General features: G+C 41.1%; 1 long non-coding RNA gene across 1 annotated transcript; it reads right to left on the minus strand.

The window, feature by feature from the left end:
• Positions 1-397: 397 nt before the first annotated feature.
• LOC144216617 (uncharacterized) lies at positions 398-11312 on the minus strand. The gene is made up of 2 exons (XR_013330701.1): positions 11270-11312; positions 398-702 (listed from the first exon to the last, which is right to left on the minus strand). It is a non-coding gene; the product is annotated as an uncharacterized LOC144216617 (long non-coding RNA).

The following is an 11312-nucleotide window of genomic DNA, read 5'->3' on the forward strand; positions in this document are numbered from 1 at the left end:
TTTTTTTTTTTTTTTTTTTTTTTTGGATTATTCACAACCTCCTGCTGGGAAGAAATTAATGTGCTTGATAAAACTCTGAAGAACACTTTTTCTCCACAATGAGATTGAGATTTATTCTTAGGATTGAGGCACCCACTGATCCAGCTCACTATCAGCCAAGTGTCTGGTGATCTTTTTGTAATGTTCTATTTTCTAGTCTAACAATGGATATAAAAATTATGTACAATTTCTAACTGTTCTGGGTGAGTTTTTGTGTTCTTAAAATGGATGATGGTAATTAAGTCACTTTGGTATCAATTTAGCTTCTGCTGGATATCTATAAAGGAGTAATGTGCTCTAACCACTCTGCTTCCCTATTGAATGTTCCTGCTCGCCAAGAGGAAATCATTAGATTGGCCTATTGGGGACCCTTTAATTTGAATGAATAGTTTCCTGTAGCACCCAGTTGATCTTCAAACAGGGCATGAGGTTTGGAAGTCCTTATTTTTGGAGAGACGGGTACTCTGGTAGATTCTATTTCTAGATCATCAATTAATTCTTGTCTGAAAGTATCTGCTTCAAAACACCAGATGTCCTCTTGATTCTTTCCAGCCATATCCTTTTTTCCTTTTCACGTTTACCTTTTCCCACATTCTAAAGGAAAGGCAAATCTTTCACTTTTCAGGAGTCTGCTTAGAGTCCATTGCCTTGGGATGTAAACATCTGTAGGACACAAGCAGATTTTGAAATACTTGTAAGGTTACAGATGTTATGAAAGTGAAGGACTTTCATGACTGAGAAACAAGTCCTTTTGGAGTCAGGGGAAGGTCTCTATTACTTTGCTTCAAATGCTAGACCAATACCTAATCAATAGACAATAGAAAACAGAATAGGCTAGAAAAACTGAAAATCATTTTTGTGATCAATCACTGGATAACTTCTGGCATGTAACTCAGGAGTTTAAAAAATAGAGTAGAATTATACTGTCTTTACCCCATATACTTATTTAGTAACAAGATTTCTTAAATACTACATTAAAAAAAGAAACACTTGATTTGATTACAAAGGCTATCTTACACTGGCAATAAGTAGTATTTATGTATTAACTATTTTTAAAAGCCATGCATCTCACTCAGAGATAATTTCCCCCAAAATTTTACCTATACCTTAAACTGATTCATCAAAATTCTACTTATTACTCTGATCAATTGTGTACTAGTAAAAATATAACAACTCAATCCAAAACAAATTATATTAAACAGAGCCTACTGCCACAAGGACTTAAAAAAAAAAAAGATATAGAGAGACACCTGGGTGGCTAAGTCACTTGAGTGCCTGAATCTTTTTTTTAATGTTTATTTATTTTAAGAGAGAGAGAGAGAAAACACGCACAAGCAGAGGAGAGGGGAAGAGAGAGGGAGAGAGAGAATCCCAAACAGGCTCCACACTCAGCGTAGAACCTGATGTGGGGCTCCACCCAACCACCCTGGGATCATGACCTGAGCTGAAATTAAGAGTCAGATGCTCAACTGACTGAGCCACACAGGCACCTCAAGTGTCCAACTCTTGATTTTGGATCAAGTCCTGATCTCACAGTATGTGAGATGGAGACCCACATTGGGCTCTGTGTTGACAGTGCAGAGCCTGCTTGGGATTCTCTCTCTCCAACCCTCCCCCAACCTTCTCTCAAAAATAAATAAATGTTTGAAAGAGAACAATAAACCCCCCGATATACAGTATGTGTATGTGTGTGTCACAAGAGTTTGAAAAGGTAATCGGTGAAAGATTAGAATGTTAATTGGGATTAAGTTATACAGGAAAAGAGAAATGAAATGAGTCCCACGAGAGAAACAACTATTTAAAATTCCTGACATCTGGAAGACCTTGTTCATGCTTTTTAGATGGATGGTATAGTAGATACGAAATCATGCTGGTATTTAATTTAGCTTCCATTAGGTACATTACAAAGAGAATTAAAAAAAATCAATACTTGCACANTTGACAATAAACTATTTGTAAAGAAAAATAAATATAATAAAATTTTAAAAAATCAATACTTATCTGATATTTTATCTTTCACAACTATTTAAATTATGATAAAATTAATTTTAGATATTAGGGGCGCCNTTTTAGATATTAACTTTAAGTTTTAAAGTATATGAGGAAAGTACATAGTTTTTCAAAATCCTCTTACGGGTACCAGAAGAAATACATTCAGAGAAACTACTCTAAACTGCCTCTAAGCTGAGAGCTTGTGTTGACTAAAATTTTGACTTCTAAAAGAAAGACAAAAGTAGGATTATTTCAGAAAAGTACAAAATCTGTCTCAAGCATCCACTGCAAATTACCAAATCCGTAACTCTGAATATAGAAAATATTCAATAAACACTAGCTCATTGACAAAATATTTTGGCCATTCAACTGATACCTATTAACACCATGTATACAATATCTCTTCCTACTTCTAACCTTCAAGGAGATCTTTCAAATTTTGGTCAAATACTAGTCATAAGTATGTTACCCAAACAAAATCCAGGACTAAGTAATAAGTATGTGGAGTTTTATTCCTAATTCTTTTCTGGACATCCATTTACATGCCAAGTGTGATGTATGGCCCAGGAAATAAACAAAATAATCCTCATAAAGGAACACCTAGGAGGTGACAGAAGTTTTCTCTGGCAAAACTCAGGAGGCAGTACAAAGGAGGGGAATGTGGAGCTCTCATGAGTGGTAGGCAGAAGGAAAGTGTCTGGAATAGTTTCTCAGAACAGGTATGCTTGAACTGATCCTTGAGAGATGGGCAGGTGTTTGACAAGCGGATACCAGCACCCCAGGTATAGGGAAGGAACAAAGACACGGAGTACAGCCATCTGGCTACCTCACGCCTTCCTCCCTATACGGCAAAGAGTTTACACTGTCCATGGTACATGCATTGGTGACTTAGAAATGACAGGGTGGCCAGAGGTGAAGCTGGAAAGTTGTGGAAGCAGACAAAGGAAGACTATTTATATGGTTCACCAAGGCACTTGGACTTGGTCCTGTGGTAAAGCAAGTCATTAAAGAGTTATTAAACTGGGCAGCTGTGGTATGAGATCTGCCCTTCAGGATGATTACTTTCCTGCAGAGTGGACAACAAATTTGGGGGATGGAGGATACCGAAGACTAGAAACTGAACCACCAGTTGGAAGACAATTAGCAGCTGTCCTGAAAAAGATTCAAGGCAGCAAAGGGGCCGTGAAAGAAGGGTGCAGATGGAAAAAACTTGAAAGACCTGTCCCTTGGACAAACTGATTACAAACTGTACAAAGTGCAGTTGAGGGGAATGAGGTGAGGATAAGCCCAGAATGATCTCCAGGTTTCTGTGGGTTATGTAATTGGGTAAGTAGTATTGCTATTACAAAAATACGGACTCTAAAGACAGATGACAAGTATTGGGGGAAAGAAAGTATCTTCAGTACACTGACTCTGGTCTCATTTGTTCTAGGAAGCAGGCAGTACAGGCATTATTATCCCCAATCTATGCTCAAAGGGGCAAAATTTTTTGCTCTATATCACATGCAGCAGTTTGGGAAGCTTACTGTATACCAGGCTCAAGAGCAGGTAAACAAGGGAGACAAGACCCATGCTTTCAACAGAACTTACATTCTTTTGGGGGCAAGGGGAGTAGATGACAAATAAGCAGGCAAACAATAAACCAAGATCTGAAAGACTATGATGGGGTAGGTGTGGGGGCACGGGTACTTGGTCTGAGGCGGCCAGGGAAAGTCCCACTGGCCTCTGAAGTCCCACTGGAGCTGACCTTCACTGAGGAGAAGGAAGGATTCATGCAAATTCATAAGGGAAGAGCATTTCCAGTCAGAGAACAGCAACTGAGAAGTCCCTGAGGTAGGAACACAGTTGGTGTGTCACTGAGGGAGGAATTCCAAACACTAGGGCCAGTGGGGAGTGAGAGGAAGTCCCAGTTCCAAGGGTGTTCCTGGGAGGGTGAAGGTGAAAGGCATGTGGCCCCTGAGGGCGGCACTGGCATAGCATAAACTCTCTTGGGGAAGCCTGCAAACGGGACCGCTGTGCACAACACAGTGAGAAACTGCCTCATGACTCAAACGCTTTAGGAAGACAAGTCATTGCTCAGTGAGGACTGCCTATTTCAGCCCTGAAATGGGGCCAGGAACAAACTCATTTAGATCTGCCTAGCGAGATGAGCTTTAAAAATCTTTAGATGAACAGAATTCATCTTATATTTATCCACTCAGAGCACAAAACAATGTGCAGCACACCGGCAGGGAGCTCTGCCCCCAGGGCTCAGTCATGCCCTCACACCCTGCATCAGAGCACAGCCTCCTTGCTCACCCTCCAAGGTTCTCAGTGGGATTCGAAAGGTGACATTTCCCCTAATGGATCCCCAGTGAGCTCAGCTGGAGGGCAAGGAAAAATGGGACCCCACTGCCAGTGAGCTGAGCGGGGGTGTTACCTACATAAACCTAAAAGCCTTGGAGATACTGGATGTTGGGGTTGCCTACTGGTCCAGAGACAGGCCGCCGTAGGCACAGCAGGCCAGCCAGCTCTCTGGGACACACTGCCCGTGCCCCCCAGCCTGTGGTCATCTCTCCCTGCTGCTTCACCAAGTCTTCTGCCAAGTCTTTCATACGGCCCCCATTCAGCCAAATGGCTTCACATTCCACTTGCTAAGGGTGAGGCAGACCAACCATCTGACCCTCTCTGGAAAGATCCTCCTTCACAGCCAACTTTCTCAGATTCGTCTGCTTGGTGTGTCCAAAAAAGTATCTGTATTAAAGGTTGCCAATATAGCATGAATAAATTACAGAAGAATTAAACTATTTCTGAATTATATGGCCCCTTTCTGAGTATCACACTGAGAAATGATCCATTATATGCACTTATTTGAAAGAAGGCTCCAAGCACTATGAAATGCCTTCTCTGGAATGGTGCTGGAAACCTGTGACACATGAGGATGCACGCCTAGGGGGTGGTGACGGATCAGCATCTCACGTCTGCATTCATTTCCAGCCACGTTCCTGTACCATCTCTTTACTTCAGCTCACTGGCCAATTTTCTCTTCCTAAAGTTACCATTCAACCTCTGACCATAGGAGATTCACATGTGCTTCCATACAGCACCTGTACTTCTCCTTAACGACTTTTGTAATAACAATTTTTTTCATTTAATTGCAGCCATCGACTCACCTGTCTCCCCCAGTAACCCCTCTAGGGAGGCAGGGGCCAGGTCCATTTTTCTTACCGTCTGTCCCCAGGACCTGGCAGTGTCTGGCACACAGAAGCTGTTTGCTAAATAGGTGCTGGAGAAAAATACTATGAAATGAACTCATTGGTGGATATGTTTCAGCTTCTGAGAGCAGATCAGCCAAAAATTCAAATCAGTGTTGAAGAAGGTTAAGGGTAAGCTATTCTGTTTTTGATCAAAAAGTACAGGAAAGACTGCTGCCATTTGGGCTTAAACTGATTTTGGAGATAGTTCTCAAAAAGTCTGAGTAACAATTTAACAACACTTATTTGGATATGGAGGAAGATGAACAATTTTAAACTGGTATTTTTTTAAATAATGAATAAGAGTTTGTTCTCAGAAAGGTTCACCGAGATTAGGTCAAATTTTTAAAAAAGTTAGACTTACTTTATCAGGCAGTTTATTGGGCACTCTAATCCTCCTATCTGATTCTTACCCCCAGTTTACAGATGAGGAAATTGAGGGTGCAAGAGGCTAAGGTTGCATACAGAGTAAGCGGCAGAGCCAGATTCACATCCAGCTCGATTTCATTACAAGAGCTATGTTTTCAGTCGAAGCCATGTGCTAAGCTAAGAAGTAAATGCTGACACTAAGTTATAATGCACTGCACCCTCCTAGGACAAGGCACGAGACTGTGGTCTTATATTACCAACTGGGGCAAATACTTAATATTAAAAAAAAAAAAAAAAGAGTTGGATGCCAATGATGTGGTTGCAGGAAAACTCGACAATTCATGACAAAGGAATAAGGAGAAGTATGAACTGTCAGTTACTGAATGGTTGTTTTATGCCAGGTACTGTATTAGATGCTTTAATATTAATATTTCTCCTAAGAATTCTATAAAGTGGGTAATAATAGTCAAGAAAAAAGAGGTGTAGAATAACTGTGGTGTTTGGCTACTGTGATGTTCCTTCCCTCCCTTCCTCGCTATATCTAAGGATATGAACCTCCCACATTTTTTTAATTAAAAAAAATTTTTTTAACGTTTATTTTTGAGAGACAGAGAGATAGAGCACAAGCGGAGAAGGGGCAGAGAGAGAGGGAGACACAGAATCTGAAGCAGGCTCCAGGCTCTGAGATCCTGATGCGGGGCTCAAACCCACAAACCGTGAGATAATGACCTAAGTTGAAGTCGGATGCTTAACCAACTGAGCCACCCAGGCACCTCAAACCTCACATTTTAGTGGGGCACAAGGTCATCAGGAATAAGGACAATATTCCCCAGTCTCTATTCCAGGTTGGTGAGGTTACATTACTAAGTTCTGGCCAATAAGATGTAATAAGAAGTGAATGACAGTCCCCAAGAAATGTCTGTTAAGAGACTGTGGTCTCTTGCCTTTCCCCTATTTTTCTGCCTTCTTTCCTCCTTTCTACTACTTGGAACCTGCATGTAATGGCTGAGGCTTCATTGAGGACCATGAGGTTGAGGGCCTCTTCTGATGTTTGTCAGATCTACACGGTGGAAGCAGCCAAGGTCTCAGGAGACTGTAAAACCATTATACCAGCTCTGGATTGCCTCTCCGTAAAGTTTTTGTTTGTTTGTTTCTAAGTTTGAAAGAGAAACAAACATTTGTTCAAACAACTGTTCTTTTGAGTCTCTGTAACTGGTAGTTAATCTACCAGTTCTTCAGGCTCCTCAGTCTGCAAAAGTCCATGCTCTTAAGCAGAAGCTGAAGAATTCCTGTTTATAATTTGCAATAGATTCGGGAGGGAGGCAGTGTAAAAATGCTGAAAAAGAATTTGACGGAAGAAAAGAAGGTTAAAATACGCTCTCAAATCTGCACAACTGAGAAGTGATCAAAAGGAATATGCTACTCAACATACAGAATTCAGTCTCCTTTAGAGATGGGTGGAGGGAGAGCTCAGTCACCTGCATAGAGCTAGAAAGAGAAGAGAAATAGAGGCTGTGCAGCTGGTAGCTTCTGAGAAAGATGCTGTTGGCTACGGAGTAAGCAGTGGTGTAGAATGGATCCCTCGAAATGGCCACAGGATGAGACAGACAAGAAGAAAAAATTACATGGAATACTACATGGCAATGAGAAGCAATGAAATCTGGCCATGTGTAGCAACATGGATGGACCTTGAGGGTGTTATGCTGAGCAAAATAAGTCAGGCAGAGAAGGACAAATATCATATGTTTGCACGTATAGGAGGATTAGGAGGAACTTAACTGAGGACCATGGGGGAGAAGAAGGTGGGAAATGGTGGGGGAGAGGGAGAGAGGCAAACCATGAGAGACTCTTGAATGCTGAGAACAAACTGAGGACTGATGGAGGAGGGGGGAGGGGGGAGATGGGCATGGAGGAGGGCACTTGTGGGGATGAGCACTGGGTGTTATATGGAAACCAACTTGACAACAAACTATTTGTAAGGAAAAAAAAAAGAACTTTTAAAGCAAAAAATAAAAAATAAAAGCTATGTAAAATACAGTGTTATAAAAAAATAAAATAAATAAAATGCAAAAAAAAAAAAAAAAGAAAAAATGTCAAGGAACTCTGAAGTGGAAGAAGTAGGAGATGAAGCTCAAAGATACACAGTCTGGAAAGGGATCAGCAGAATCATATGACCCATATCAAAGACAGCATAAAGGTCAAAAAGGCAAAAAGAAAGGTCAAGGATGAAGCTCTGACAAGTCTTTTTTATTCATTTCCTTTACACAGGTTCACAACAGCATTGAAGACGTAAATTTAAATTGTGTTGCAATTAAGTAGAATCTTAAATGTGAGAAAGTCATAGAATAGGGAATTTATTATTACCCTCTGCTCAGTTTCTAAGTGAATCGCAGTGGCAAGAACTCCGCAGAGAGATTCAGTGATTGGAGTTAGGCTTCATTTTATTTTAGATCAATCTTCATGATTCAGAAAAGGAAAAATAAGTGGGTATGTCTGCCAAACTCTTTACTTTAAATATCAGAAAAAGAACTAACACGTTATAAAGGTATGTAGGAAGTTTAGAAAATATAGATGGGATGGGGCACCAGGGTGGCTCAGTAGTTTAAGGGTCCGACTTCGGCTCACGTCATGATCTCACAGTTCAGGAGTTCGGGCCCCATGTTGAGTCTATGCTGACAGCTCAGAGCCTGGAGCCTGCTTCAGATTCAGTGTTTCCCTCGCTCTCTGCCCCTCCCCTGTTTGTGCTCTGTCTACCTCTCTCAAAAATAAATATTCGTTAAAGAAAATATAGGTGGGAAATAAAATGAAAGTAGGTGATAACAATAAAAAAAAGACAAGAATAGAAAAGTTCACACGTCAGAAATTAGAATGCATTTTACAACTGGTCAAAAAAATTCTAAGCTATAACTAGATCTCCCAAATTCCTTTTGAGTGGTCACAGGTCTGAACTGCTTGTGCAACATCCCGGATTCTCTAAGTGGGGAAACAGGGAAGGACATGCTTCGCAGAAGGCAATGCAAAACATTCCACCAAGTCTGGAGTAACACAACAGGTTCAGCGTGCATATATTTCTGATAATATCAGTGTATGCTAGAGGGGTGATAGAAAGGAGAAACAGAAGTAAAATTTGGAAATTCAATTTGAGAGACATCGAATGAAAATCAAGGATTAGATTAAACAGGCTTTTTTTTGCATGGGTGGTAAAAAAAAATTAGAAAGGCACATAAAAATACTCAGATGCCATTACCAAGGATTTGAAAAAAAGTTTAAAGTTGTTTACAGATAAAGATTTTGGCTAAAGCAAGAATCTTTTATGTTTTATTTTTATGTTTTTGTTTTGTTTTGTTTTGTTTAAGTAGGCTCCACACCCAATGTGGGGCCTGAACTCAAAACCCTGAGATCAAGAGTCTCATGCTCTACCAAGTGAGTCAGGTAGGTGCCCCCAAGAATCTTTTAAATATTAAAATATTTGCCCTTTTCAACTTCAAGAGAACAAAACATACTATCACAAGTTCCAGGCCACTGCAGGAAAATACCCACACAGTGTAAAAAAACTTGAAGGGTGGGGGTGACTGGGTGGGTGGCTCAGTGGGTTAGGCGTCGCCCTTTGGTTCAGGTCTTGATCTCGGGGTTAGTCTGAGCCCACATCAGGCCCTACTGACAGCTGATTGCCCAGAGCCTGCTTTGGATCCACTCTCTACCTCTCTCTGCCCCTCCCCTGCTCTTTCTCACTCTCAAAAAATAAACACTTAAAAAAATAAATTAAAAAACCTGGAGGGATAGTGGACTACTGTTTAGTGCTAAAAAGATAGGCGCTGTCAAGCCATGAAAAGAACTGGAGGGTACTTAAATGCATAAATACTAAGTGTAAGAAGCCAATCTGAAATGGCTACAGACTGTATGATTCCAAGTACGATGTTCTGGAAAAGGCAAAAAAAATCTCTGGAGACAGTAAAAATATCAGCAGTTGTTAGGAGAGGAGGGAAGGATGAATAGGTGGAGCACAGAGGATTTTTAGGGCAGTGCTATTGTGATACAGTATCATAGTCTGATATTATAGTGGCGGATACATGTTACTATCTATTTGTACAACACCAAAAGTGAACGCTAATGTAAACTAATGGGCTTTGGGTGGTAATGATGTGTCAGTGTAGCCTCAATGATTACGACAAATGTACCTCTGGCTGGGATGTCCATAATGTAGTAGGCTTTGCATGAGTGGGGGGAAGGGAATTTAAGGGAAACCTACGCACTTAACTCTCAATTTTGCTATGAACCTAAAATTGCTCTAAAAAAATAAAGACTATTAAAAAAAAAACACCTTGGAGGATCGAGTATCTTTTCCGAGTTATACTGATTAGGGCCCTTTCCATTTTAATTAACATTGGTGCTTTCATTCTAAGAATCCTCAGAAGCAGTGGGGAAACGTCTGAGAAAAACAGATCTTAGCAAGCAGTCAAATGAAATCACTCCAAATGTGAAAACATACATGTGAGGCTGGACATGTTGGAACACCTTTCCAGTTGAAGAAAAAACAGAACAAGTTTTGAGGAATAGTAAATTTAATTCTAACATGTAGATTTTTATTTATTTTTTGCTATAGTAACATTTTAGGGGGAGAGTATGTGTAAGAAAAGGGCCATGACTCAACCCTACAATCAATGACAACTTTGCCCTCTTTATTACCTGAACTGAAAATAATATCAGGCATGTTAGGGCTTATATTCTTAAATCACACAGGCCCAATTACTTGGGGGATTAGCTGTCATTTTATATTCTCTTCAAGGGTGGAGCTGCTGACTAGGAAAGCCAGGGGTAAAAGAAAGTCACGTTGGCACCCACAACTCTCAGGAGCATTTTGGGTTCTCAGGAGGTGAGTCTTGAACAGAAGGAGGATACTGGAATTGTTAAATAATTCTACTGTAGTGTGAGTGTGACTCCTTTTGTGTGCTTCAACCCTACACTTAGGTTTAAGGGACCTCAAGTCTGACAAAGAGACATGCCATTTAATCTCCTAGAAAGCAGGGAACGAATGGACTATTTCAAGTTGGCTGCATATTTGCCATTTCAAATCTTCATACTGCTATCTTTCTATGGAGTTTTGCAAACAGTTTTTAGGCAAGGCAAATGTACTCAAGAAAGTTTAGGCATAGGTTTTTGTTTTTAAATTTAGGTTTGTCTTTTTCTTGGGAAGGGAAAGGGGGTTGCAGAGGGAGACTTTCTGACCACAAAGAAAAGTCTTCCACAAATGTCATCTGACTCAAAGCAACCTATGGACTTTGGGAAGTCAGCTGGGAACACAGAGTAATGAGCCAACACGGAGCTCCTGCCTTTGACCTCTCAGCACCTGCTCAACTGTAGCCCACAAAAAGGAAACTCCTGGCTTCTCTACATGGGGAGAAGTTGCCCCCACCCCTCCTGCCCCCTTCAAGCAAACGAACGCCACCGCCACCACCACCACCAAATTGTAGGCGAACAATGAGTACCCAACGAGTTTGTCCAAAAACAGCGCCAGGGCAGGGGGCAAAGGAAAGCGACCAGACACGGGGTGCTCACTTAGGACGCCCTCGGGAGAGGTCTGTTCACCCCAGCCCGGCAAACCAGAACCCTGTTCCCGCACCGCCCCGAGGACTCACATCAGGTGCGGCGCCGACACCGCCGCGGTGGAGACCGGACCGC

The sequence above is a fragment of the Crocuta crocuta genome, unplaced genomic scaffold (assembly GCF_008692635.1).
Source record: "Crocuta crocuta isolate KB4526 unplaced genomic scaffold, BGI_CrCroc_1.0 scaffold48, whole genome shotgun sequence".
Taxonomy (NCBI): Eukaryota; Metazoa; Chordata; class Mammalia; order Carnivora; family Hyaenidae; genus Crocuta; species Crocuta crocuta.